Raw genomic sequence first — 13,601 nt, forward strand, 5'->3', positions numbered from 1 at the left:
CCGGTTAGTTTCATCCGTGAAGATTTGGATAAACATCATGCCAAATATTTGCTCTTTTAGTCGGGAATTTGATAGTCATGATTTCACAGTTTGTTGGTTTTTAACTGGGATAAGGATAATAATTAATGAATGTAAGTTCTCATAAAAAAAACATTTTACTACAATTCATCAATGTAAACCGGACAATATAAACATGATGCTCCTCCTAAATTTTAAAAAGTATGACTTGAAATGATGGCCTTTATACGCGCTCGACTTAATCACAATATGTGAAAGTCATCTCACTACTTACTATCTTACAAAAAATATTTTAAAATGTTTCTATCTTGGTTGAAAATTTGACAAACTTGAGCATTCATTCCTATCTCTGTGATAGGTGATGCGCGAGATCCGAAATGTCGAAATGCCCTTCTACCAGGAAAGATACTTGATGAATACAACTAAACAATATTCTCTCATTCTTTGTCTATTTCGTGAAGCAAAATGCGACTAACGGGGTACAGGAGAATAAACCAATGACAATTGTGTGTCTTCAATGTCAGCAATATTCTATTGGGAGAGAAATGAATTTTGAAAATATACATTTTCGCAAGCTAATGCTCTGTGAATATTGGAAACCTACAGCACTTGGCTTCCCACAGTGGTCTGAAATTAAGCAAAACGTGGAATAACTTAACAAAATTCTATTTTAATCTTGATATTCTTAGTTAACAACACCACCATTGTTATTATTTGTGTATTGTTTTCGTGATGAAATGTAAGTGCAAATGCATCATTCCAATTTATACAATTGCTATACAATTATACTGATATCACGAAATTTAAGTTTCCATCAAAAAAATCCATTGAGGTCCGTTGAAGTCATTGAAATAAATAAATAAAAATATAATTAAATAGATAAATAAAGCAACTTCCCGTGGTGACGATATAGAAGAATAGTAGTCTTCAGAAAAATAGATGCTTGGCAGGGGCGGATCCAGGAAAAAACTTTGGTTGCGATATGAAACTTCGATTATGACATGAACATAGTATAATAAGTAGTACGCAGTCATCTCATTTAAAAAAAATTGTAAAAAATTTGGTTTGGTATGATCTCCCAGTCCCTTGCTTATTGAATGTCGTTACAACATATAAAACATGTTTAATCCGCCGAGTGGTGCGATTGTACCTTTCTTATTTATCCAAACTATGATTCATTGGCTGGTTATGTTCAATATAATTGTGAAAATGTCTATTACATTCTTATAAGACTTAGAACGTATCCCACTCTTTCCGTGCTTTAAAAACTATATTATTTAATTAGCTTAATCAGCATGAGTTCAATTTTATGGGGTGGGAGCTAGTAGAGTGAGAGTCGAGAATATGTCAGAAATTCTTTATCTTTTTTCGGTATGCAGGGTTTATGAAGGAAATGCAGGTGTGAGGGTAGTCGAAAGAAGGGGGATTGATGAATGGGGAGGGGTATTGGTAGGGGAGGGGATTGCAGCACCTTCTATTTGAGACTTGGTTTAAGAAAATAGGTTGTTGATAGAGGACAATATATTCATAGAACGTTTGAATGGCAATCAGTGGTCTAGACCTGCGAACCGGTGTAATTTGGTGACCATTTTAATAGAAGTTTAGCCTCTGAGGTATTACGATTGCAACGGTTCATTTGGGAAATTCCAGTGTGACCTTACTAATAAACCAGTAACTCCGGAACCAAAAGTCAGAACCCAGTGAAATTAAATAGCAGTTAATAGAATTACTGTATCTTTCATTTGAAATCAAGTTTGTAAAAATCAATCAAGAATTGACTGGGAAATAGGTGTGATAGTAGATTAGGAACTTGGCGTGTTCCCCGGGTACTTCAAGAATCGTCATAGTGGGCCAATGTGATCAAAGCTGCTTTGAATGATCATTAGTGATCTAGACCAGCAAATTCAAGTAATGTTGGACCTATTTTAATATCTACAACGTTTAGACATCATGGCGGTACCAGTTTATATGGGAATTTGCTGTGTCGCCGCACTCTTCAACCCGTAACTCCGGAGCCGGAAGTCGGATCAACTAAAAAATAAATAGCAGCTTATGGGAGCGTTATATCTCTCATTTGAAACTAAGTTTGTGAAAATCGGTTCAATATTTTCTGAATAAATTGTGTCAGATTAAATGACACACACATACATACACACAGACATTTTCCGATCTCGACGAACTTAATCGAATGGTATGAATGACACTCGGCCCTTCGGGCCTCGGTTATCAAGTCGATTTTTTTTTCTATATAAAGAAAGACTATGCAGTCGATTGACTGCATAGTCTTTCTTTATATAGAAATGCAGAAAGAGAAATGCGATTCATTCATAGTCAACAAATAAAGAAAAGCGGAAAAAATATTTTTTGGATGAAATGAAAAACGACTATCGTCTTCATGTATATTAATAAATGATGAAACGTATATGAAAGACGATTTCAAAAACGCCTAAAGGTTATTGGTAAAGATTCTTTGACCTCGAGAGGTCGAGTGAGGTGAAAAGAAAAAAAATATTATAAGGCAGGCAATTTGTTCGCGTGGCTTGAAGTCATCCGTTTTTTCTCCAGAGGAACCATAACGGCTGATGTTTACCGTACAAGGTGTTTGCGAAAAAGAATGTTCCTATTAAAGATAAACGATTTAGACACATTAAGAGAGGATTAAAACAAAATTGCGTATGGTTGGACAACCAACAGCAACCACTACTAGAAAAAATGAATATTTTATCAACCGTCAGAGCATCAATCGGTTTCTGCTTAATACCTTTTTTCTCAAGCGTCAGATCGTTTTGTGTTTTTCGAGACTTTGTTTCTTTGTTAAATTTCCTATAAAAGTCACACAACGATTTATTTTTAGGAAATAATGGGCGACTTCTGGAGGAATTATTTTGTAAAAGTTAATTTTCCCATACAAAATCCCATGTAAACTTTGAGCAGTGGGCGCAAAAATATAGTTTCACTGATCGAGCTAAGAATTTGCGCAGTTGTTCTAGGACCCAAATGGTACCTAAAAAGTTGCTCGGAGCTGGAATCTAATTTTTGTCCCACCCTAATACTTATATATGTAGAAGCCGTGTGGTGTCCGGCGGGCTGAAATCTTTTTGCACTATTTCAACCAAGAATAGAACCTCTGGGAACTGCTCCCATGTCGTAAGAGGCGACTAACAACATGCTAGGAGTTCCTAGGCCGAGGTTTTGTTCCGTACCGAAGACTTAATCTGGGCGGACCTTAAGGTTTTCCATATTACCCTCTTTCCAGTCTGTATTTAGTGAATCACTGACATATACCTTTTCTGATTCGCCTTTCTTGATTGTGTACCAACGTTTTAAGTTTCTTCTGGCGGTTGTATATTAGCCGTAAATGACGAAATCTAATTCTACACTAAGTAACAGAATATATTAATATACCGGCACTTCCACGCCAAGGTTTAACTTCCAAAGCTTTGGCTTAAAAACCGTTTTTAAAAAATGGAAACTTTCATGCAGGAAATTTATTGAATTGGCCTAAGATGGAGCTGTCAAATTTCACAAAAAGCTTTTTATGTTGCAAGTGATCTGTAGTTGTGTTAAATTAGGTATTTTCCTATTATATTTGGAACCGTCTACCGACAAATCTACATTTACGAATACCTCCAAAAGTGACTTCTTGAGGTCTCATGAAGGCCTGACACTAGCTTTATGATACTTTTGCTTTTCTAAACAGTAATAAAAATCTCAACATTCAAGAACTTCATTTTGTCAGGAAATGTAGGGCCATCGGAAGCTAAAACTTCGTAAAATCGCACTCCTGGTCCTTTTTTCAGTGCAGTACTCTACGTCACTCGTTCAAATTTGCACCGCTCTTATGGTAGTCGGTATTTGCTAGTATTACTGTTCTCCCATCCATTCTGGTAGTCAAACGGTGGGATAGCAAAATTCTTACAAGTTTCCTATCTCATGCCTCCACGCGATTCTAAGTCTATTGATGACATTTGGTCCTTAGACCGCAGAATGAGAGGGTGCGAACAGAATGAGAGGGTGCGAACAGATCTAGTCGAGAAAACATTGCCGTAAAAATGAATAGTTGATCGGAAATTAGCCCCAATACGACTAATCTGACTAGTATCTATGAACACGGCTCAATACGTATTGAAAATTCGCCGCGTCTGTTTTTATGAACCTAATTTAAAGCTCCGTTATTGCTAACAAGCCCGTGCATCAGATTAACAATCCTTTATATTTCCCTTCAGTGTTCGGTATTATCGCTCGTATACTTGTATTCCACATACAATCCGATATGGAAAATAAGAAATACTTTCCTTGATTTATAACATCTCGCGCTATTTTTACCAGTATAATATGCTGTCACTTGGTAGTTTTCAAGCCAATAAATATATCGTAGAGAAGAAGTAGCGAGTTCTGTCCAAATACTGTTGCAATAGTGATCCGGCCCATTACGCAGATAAGATTAGCTTTTCCAGGCAATACTCCCACGATCGGCTGTGTGGAGTTCAAATTGTTTTTGTTTAGGGAACATAGTATACTCTCGGTAGCCGGCTGCCCAGAGTTTCAAAATAACCAAAAACTAAACAAGATCATCTCTTTTTCGAGTGATCGTGCACTCGAAGACTAACTAAACAACTACCTAATAAAATATGCTTTACAGGTCGCATCGTTTGCTTGGAGCGAATCCTAGACCTGATACCCTTCCAAACCACCAACTCCGCGACACCTATGGAAGAGTCTGATGAATCGTCGTCCTTCCGTTAAGTAGGTGGAGCATCAACACTTCCTGTCTACCTTATCCTTTATCCTTCCCCGTGAACGATGGAGATGGGGGCGGCCGGCAATGATGGCTATCATGCTGTTGAGGTTTTAATATGGGTCGGATTGGTATGAATTCCTACTTACCACTTCCTAAGCAACTCTTATTAGATAATCAGCAGTCAAACATGATGAAGTCAGTGTGCAATCCGCCAAAATCATCGTCACAACGCAACGCAACGCAACGCAACGCAAAACCCTAATACTTATATATGTAGGTAAATATCGAACCATACAACGCATTATTACAAATACTTATAAACAAATCAATATTGGTAAAATAAAGAATGAAGTTGAGAAATATACGTTCATAACAATGTTGTTGCAAAATAAAAGTACGGTTTACTTGAAGAAAAACATATTGTTGGCCTCTATGGCGACAGTGTCCCAGTGATATAATAATCGATTTCCCATTATTCAAACTTAAGCATTTATGGGTATTTACAAGAAAACTCCCTCTGTAAATGCTGTTGATTTGGTTCCTCTCGTCACGCGACATGAAAAGTACCCAATAAGTTAATGGCAGTTGAAAAGCGGTTATTTTATGTTGTATTTAAACAAACATGTTTACCCAACAATCATTTAAAGCGCAGGTGTCGTTAAATAGCTTTGAGTTAAAATATTGTGACTTGTTGAATTTATACAGAAGTTCGCTTATTCTTTCCGGGCCCGAAAGTTGTGATTCGTAAGTTAAAAAAATCTCAACCACAAAAACTTTTATTTGTATTGTTTTTATCCGTTGGTGATTACTGGCCTACCTATAAAGGGAACGTACCATAAGAAAAATTCCAATAACAGCAAAATCAAATCCTTGGTGCTATATCCTATAACATGACCTTCTATTTCAACGGAGTGTGCAGCATATTCTTTATATAATCAATACTTCGACTAAGAATGGGTGATGACTGGCTTATTAAACCAGCAGCATACCGCATACAACACCATATCAGGGTGGTCGCACAGAAGATATGCTCTTTAAATGCCGGCAACTCAGTGATAATATTTTCCAAATAACCTTGTTGATTCAAATGATTGCCATCACAGTAAAGTTTATTTTTCGCAGCCCATAATGCTATGAAGTATCGAATGCGCACGTAACCGAGGGGTGTGTTCTATACGAATAATTTCATTGTATGATAAAATAGAAACTTTCAACATATTTCTAAATTACAAATTACCAGTGTTTTGGTTTATGATGTAAAATTATAAAGATATCTCTTGTTTATTATTCAATAACGCTTTCAAATTGACATTAGTATCGCAGACGATCCTTAAGAATGTTTTCTCCTTTCTACAAATATGGTTGTACTTAGCTAGGGTACCTAGCATTTTACGTTCCATAATCGTGGTTAAAATTGTCTTGATCGCAATACGTTCATACATTATTTTATCATAAGTTGTTTATTTCTACTGTCCAGTAAGAGGAAGGCAGCGGACGGTAGCCCAATGTGTTCCCAATAAACGCCTAACATTCCAAACGGATTACTATCAAGTTGGTGTAAACAACTATTCTGAAAATTAGAATTGATTCAGTATGCCGAAAACGATAAATTTTAAATGTAAAAGCTAGATTCTGCCTAGATAAACTGTGTGGTACCCACAAACACACTTTTTTCTATATCGTTTGATTGTTGAAGTAATTGCATAACCATTCTTATATTGTAAGATGGAACAAACATATGTGCAACTTCTAGCATTAAAATTATTTTTACTTTCGCAAATTCATCATGTCATCTTAGACAGTTAGATGTTCGTAAGTCAACAGATAGCTTAATTTGCTGACGGTCTGAGGAAGTTAATATATCGTTAGGTGTGAATGTCACAAACAGGTGCCAAATATACTTCCATACCTACTACATTATGAAGTTCATCCTATACTTGACACCCCAGCATGATATAACGTGAACAAGTAGGCGTACGAAACGATAACCGAGCTTCTCACCCCGGAAGGTGGTGTGGAAAAATAACAGAAAAAACTGAGCAGGCCATAAATCAAACACGCCTTGGAAAATTGGTAGCCGCATTATGGGATAAGCGAGACTTATCACATCAGCAAACACGACCGGACTCTGCTAAAGAAGTTGGTTCTCCAGAAAATACTAATGAATACATAATAACATAAGGTCAACAAATTCCATCTGAATCCTCTTTCGCTTCAATGATATTGACAGCATGAATCATCTTTATGGGCGTAAGAAAGTACGTGAGCTATGTTTATCAAACGGAACGCAAATTGGAATAGGAAATCCAGTCGGATCCAATTGATCCAAAAATAAAATAAATTATTGATAGATAGCGTTCGTTCAAGGTGTTTGCAAAATATTCGATAGACTGCCAACACGCCCTTAGCGTCTATGAGCGGAAGATAGCTTGAACCCCATACGGTGAATCAGATAGAGATGAGACGTAGACGTATTGATGGTATAAGGTCATCTTGAAGATATTGATTCTGTAGAATTTAAATGGGATTGACGGATCAAAGCAGTCTTGTCAATATACTTATTGACAATATTTCGAGTCTCGGGCACAGGGGCGTATGTTCCCCTATTCAACTGGAAGGCATCAAATAGGTACGCTACCTGAAGCAAAAGAACGGAGTATATTAAGTACATTCCCTAAGGGCAATTTTCAAGTTTGATGCAATTTCACCGTCTCTGAACGCGTAATACATTCATTATGCAGCGTAGGTAGACCCATCAAAATTTTAATTCTGTGAAATGTTTGTTTTCAAGGTTTTATAATTCTTTCGGTGTAATTTACCTGCACATACCACATACAACTCAACTTGCTCTGTACGCATACGAAAAACTACCCAAAATTGAGTTCTTTTGGCTAAATCTCGAGGTATCGTGGAATAAGGTAAAATTAGGTAAACAGTGTTAAAGATAGTTTCCCATCGCTCTAGAATTCACATAGTTAGTACCTGAAGAGTTGATCACAATAGCATCGTCTAAAACTTCTTTGAAGATGCCATCGTTTTATCATGTCTCGTTAAAAAGTTAGGTGATGGCCAAGCTTCGATCCATGTTCATGTAACTGCATGAAGGCTACTAAGCATCAACTTTGCTGAAGACACTACACTTCTATAACGTAACCACGAGGAGTTACGTTTTTCTCATTTTCCGATCACTGTATGTAGTAGGGTATTTGTGCTTTGCCGTGCCTCTCATCATTTCCCTGGATGGATGGAAACAATATAAGGCTGAGGGGAGTTGAAATGCAAGGGTTGGAAATATAATGGCACAAAAACAAACAAGTAATTTATACTAACGAACAGTTCGAATCGCATGCGAGACTGCCTATAGGGGGGAGGAGAAACATACTCAATAAAAGCCTATGCCAAAACGATCCATAATGAAACTGGTACTCCGATCCAAGAAAAACGAAAGTCGACGAAATAGAACTACGTATTCCCGTTTGAAAATATTTTCAAACTAAAAATTTTCTTAATTTGTTTATTGTACCGAAAGAGATCCGGTTGAATTAAAAACAACATGATATTACCATGAATGAATGTAGAGGCAAAGATGGTTTTAAACAATTTTCTCCTTAAGGGGGTCTTCTACAATCACGGTTTCAAAAAATCGATTTTTTTCTTTGTTTAATTTCAATCTATAGGTATCTGAGAATACGCCACAGAAAGGATTTGGTGAAAATCATATTTCTTGGCATATTTCTGAGAGTTGAAAGGTACCCATCTCCGACCGTTTCTGAGATACTAAACACGGCGCACCACGATGGCGCTTGTCTATGGAGAAATCATTGTTTAAAGAATTCACCGGTCCATTCTTGACGGTTTATGTATATGTGAGCGTCTAGTTTCTTGATTCTTTTTTTGGGGACGAGATTATCGTACGGAAGAAAAAAAATGCGTCGGGCATGTTAAGGAGCGCATGGGAACGAGATTACGAAAACTGAAGAAAGAAAACAAAGGTATCGATGGGAAAGGAAAGCGAAAGTTGAAGGACAAATCACTCGGCCAGCTAACAAAATTTTATGGGCTGGCGATTCGGAGAAACTCAAATTCTTTAGAAATGCAATCTAGGCTTCCCTCGAACACTGCTCGTCATCGAACAAAAATCCCCAACACTTAAAGTGTTCACCTGTCGAGGACAGTGGGTGCAAGTGGCGTCAGGCTGAAGTAAAAGGCACCTTAGAAACTTTCGAACATGTCAGGATCTACGAAAGTCTATCCTCTAACGATTTATTAGAAAGATGCTTAGGAGCTAACACCCAAAGCATCAATGAGTCTCTGAATAGTGGAATCTGTGCCTTAGCGCCAAAACTCTTGCACAAATTCTGGCAGGCAGGTAGGCAATGTTGTGACTTATTTGGCAGTCAGTATCTTCAACCAAGAATTTTCATCGATATTACAAGCTATGGAGGTGATGGGAATTACCTTGGGGACTGAAGCTGAAAGATGTGCTACTCAACTCGACGGTGTGCGTATCACTCGCTTTGAACGCAAAGTGGGTGTCGCGGTAAAACAGGCACAAATGCAACAGAGGGAGCCAAGGACATTTTCAAGATGAGGAAGGTGAACTCTACAACCCTGGTATAGTAGACTAACTAGTAAGGTAGTACAATTGAATTATACACTGTACTTTATCTTTAAACGTGTTTTCCCGAAAGTAATGTTTTTAAGCGGTCAAGTAAGACTTTTCATTGAAGTACTGGACCGATTTCAATATTTTTTTCTCCAATTGTTCAGAAAACATACCGCTATGTTTGCTCGAGAGGTATTTGCAAAATGTCAATTTATTCCATTTTTATGGCCCCTAATAGGCCGAAAATTAACGTAAATATTGGATATTACAAAACTTTTACAAATTATAGAATAAAATAAATCACTCTCGTCTGTGACAACGTGACTATGATTATAAAAAAAATGCCAATTTGCCACAACTTTGCTTAAGCGGGACCCGTGCAGTTTCAACATCAATGTCATCAATGAAGTTTCAAGGTCGCGAGAGATTTGTCTTTCCTCTTCAAAAGTAAAATTGAAAAGTCAAAACATGTATCTTCACAATAAAAAAAATCTAAATTCATTGAGTAGATGCTTTATAATGTATTTCCAAAAAAGTGCTCCATTTTAGGCCTGGCGAGTAGAAGACCCCCTTAACGAAGAAAAAAGAGTTTTTACCTAAACTATTATTCACTGAGGCGAAATATAAAATAGTGCATCTTGCATTGACATGCTAAGCCAAGCCAAATGTTTCGATTTAATTAGTTCTTAAAATTAGCTTCTTTTCTTGCGGGACATTACGCTTGACTAGGGGTTTGCTTTAGGAACACAAATTGTGTCTCCGTTTTTTGAAGTCTCTGGTCTGGTGGTTTCAAAGAAAAACGGTTTCAGTGAGCATATTAAGATCAAGTCCAGGTATTACTGTGTGCTACTATTTTTCTAATGACACTAACTTAGAGCATGAAATGTGCACATCGCACTTAACATTCCGTAACATTTGATAAATAGGCTTTTTCTTGCGATTTCTCGCATCCTGGAACCAATTCTGACTGTTCTTCCAACTCATTCGATTCGCATCCCGTTGCGTAATCTAACTTTTTGGCCACGGCGACTTCGAAGTGGATATAGTTGTGATCCGGAAAAGCCGGCGTGAACCAAAGAGAAAGTCGTTTATGAAAATGTTTGGGTTTGTGTGTTTGTCATCGGAAATTGGATCTAACAAACATATTTCAATGGTTGGGATTGCACTTTTGTCTTGTTTTCCATCCATGCCTATCCATGCTGAAATAAGCTGCCTCAAAACGAGACTACAATAATTCATAGTGTAAAACAATATAAAACTCTGAACGTACTCACGCTACAAATATGATAATTCATAGCGTTTTCGTTTTTACTTGGTGGTACACCGGATTAGTGCAAAAAAGAGATAGACTGATTACACCTAAATTTGAATGCGTATAGCGCCCACTACACCGGTATAATGCACTGTCAAAAATGAAAACGCTATTAGTTCGATTTCAGTATTTTCCGAATTTACTGTATCCGTCGACATTTCGACGTATTTTCACAAGGAAATCGAAGGGAACTTTCTCCGTGGAACTTCTCGCTGTTTTTTAGCACACACTTCATTTTAACGATAAATTATTCGCTTTTTCCCTGAACACGAATTTCATTTAGCTTAGCTTAGTTGACCGCCCGTGAGTTTCCCGTGATTGATCAAAGCCTGTTGAGATCGCATATTGTATGATACTTGGAATATTGTACAGTTGTGTGGAACCCTCATTATCTCAACGGTGTCCATCGAATTGAGGCAGTACAGCGCAGATTTGTTCGGTTTGCCCTTCGTCGATTGCCTTGGAGCAACCCTCACCAGCTGCCAAGTTACGAAAGCCGGGGTTTGCTTATTGGACTCGATACATTGCAAGTGCGACGGGACCTATTCCGTGCTATGACGATTTCGGATATTTTGCAAGATCGAATTGACTGCCCCGAGCTTCTCAGTGCGATAAACATGAACGTTCGCCCTCGCGCCCTTCGCAATAATTTATTCCTCCGATTACCTCTTCGCCGGACTAACTATGGAGTAAACGGTGCCATCATTGGTTTGCAGCGGACCTTCAACCGAATTCGATCTTCACATTCCACGTAGCAGATTACAATTTGACTTTTTAAATAGATTAAGAAATTATCATTAGGACCACAGTGTGTCTGTTGATATTATTTAATTATAAATAAAAAATAAAAAAAATAAAAAAGTAGTTCATCACACTCAACGTGCAATCTAAAGAGACTAAGATTATAGTATGATCAATAACGAAGCTGACCACGCCCATGCAGGTCAAGTTTGGGATGGGAAGGAATGTTAGTTCAAAACTTGTGACTCTTATGACCAAGGAATTCTCTGCATCATCCACAAGTGTCACGGGATAAGATTGGTGTTAGTAGGTAGGGAGATGAATCAGGATATATCTTGGTAGATATTGTGATTTAGCTAAATACTCACGCGCTTTGTCTTTTCATTTTAGATCAAAGTTTTCAGGTATGCGACCTCCAGTAGAAATATAAATCCATTCAAATAGGTATTTTAAAAAGTATTCTTCCGTGGGGCGTAATGAAAGATAAAGCCGCGTGGAATATGATAGAGGTCTATTCATCTATAGACAATATGATCTTAGCAATATGTACGAAGTCGTTCGCGATCAATTTCCGAGAATTCGAAACGAACAATTTGAACTTCAAACAGCCGGCCATCGGGAGTAATGCTTCTTATTAACACTTCAATATGATCTCCCGATGCCTGAAACTGAAAGTTAATAACTTTTTTCCCTGCCATCTTTGTCCACCCTCCCTCCCCTGACTCTTATATCCAGAAGTTCACCCCTTACCCCAGCCCCCCCCCCCCCCCCCATCCATCAAATTGCTCCTCGAAGCATCTAGCTCTTTCTGTTCTATTATATTATATAACCTCATTGAAAATGTCCAACTCTACTACCACAAAAAAATAACTCTAATTAATCTCCCCGAATCTTTACAAAATTAAATCACCCCCTCTAGTTATTCCTAGTTTTAAGATAGTTATAAAAATTGTCCCCCTTTGTTAAAAATTATTTGCTTCAATAATCTCCCTGCTAAAAATTTCAAACAATATTGCCATAAAAACTAAATGACCCCCCTAATCTTACGAAAATTATATTACCCCCTTGTGTATATGTATAGCTATAAATTCCCCTTAGTTTAATTAAAAAAATCAATATGTAGTCCCCTAGTTTTAGGCAATTTGAAATGTAAAACAAACCAAGATTGGCACCTTTAATCTAACGCAAACCTGCCTTATCAAATAAACAAATTGAATAAAAAAAATCTCAATAATCATTTTCAAAGTTTGCACTACAAAGAAAGCGTACAAATGTATAAAAGAAAAAATTCACTGCGAAATGTTAATGACAAGTTGGCATCTCCACTCTCCCTATTAGACACGTTCCCATAATTGGGTTAAATACCAATTGTTTATTATTCGCAACAAATACAATAAACACTACAATAGGGGATCCCTCGGTGATCCAGAAGAAGAATGGATGGGAGAACAGCAATACTAGCAAATACCGACTACCATATGAACGGTGCAAATTCGAACGAGTGACGTAGAGTACTGCACTGGATGATTTTGAAGAAAGGACCAGGAGTGCGGTTTTACGAAGTTTTAGCTTCCGATGGCCCTACATTTTCTGACAAAGTGAAGTTCTGGAATGTTGAGATTTTTATCGCTGTTTAGGAAAGCAAAAGTATCATAAAGCTAGTGTCAGGCCTTCATGAGACCTGAAGAAGTCACTTTTGGAAGTATTTTCCCTGAACACGAATCTCACACGTATAAAGCCATACACTGATTTCACGTGTTTATCGACAACACGCAAAAACTAATTTGTTCAATTATTCGCGCCTGCATTGATTGATTTTTTTGTAGAAAATTTTCTTGCCTCATAACAAGCGCCGGTACGAACATTATGTGGGTAGTGTTTGTTTCTCCTTCCAAGCTATTTACCGTACTATCTTTTAAACTTTAGTATGTTCCCAAGTTTCGATCGTCCAAGCACATGTAAGGCGTCAGTTGCGCTATGTCTGCTGACTATTAGATATGAGTAGTGAGATTCACAAAGATTATATGAAAATGACTCCGCGCGCTGAATAGTGGTTAGGTTATGAATTAGTGTGTGGTTTTTTAAAGAAAATGCGCAAATAAAATTATTTCATCGGTGAAAATTGCAGTATTCACATTTTTCATATGTTCTCCATAATAATGGATGCTTTATGCTTTACGCTC

General features: G+C 37.4%; 2 protein-coding genes across 12 annotated transcripts in view; one reads left to right on the forward strand and one right to left on the reverse strand.

Annotated features, from left to right (window-relative positions):
* LOC131692760 (uncharacterized) overlaps positions 1 to 13,601 on the reverse strand; it is a 123,302-nt gene that overhangs the window by 70,240 nt on the left and 39,461 nt on the right. The gene's annotated exons all lie outside the window — the stretch shown is intronic.
* LOC131692765 (neuroglobin-like) overlaps positions 1 to 13,601 on the forward strand; it is a 48,902-nt gene that overhangs the window by 29,072 nt on the left and 6,229 nt on the right. The window lies entirely within an intron of this gene.

This window comes from Topomyia yanbarensis, chromosome 3 (assembly GCF_030247195.1).
Source record: "Topomyia yanbarensis strain Yona2022 chromosome 3, ASM3024719v1, whole genome shotgun sequence".
NCBI classification, from domain to species: Eukaryota; Metazoa; Arthropoda; class Insecta; order Diptera; family Culicidae; genus Topomyia; species Topomyia yanbarensis.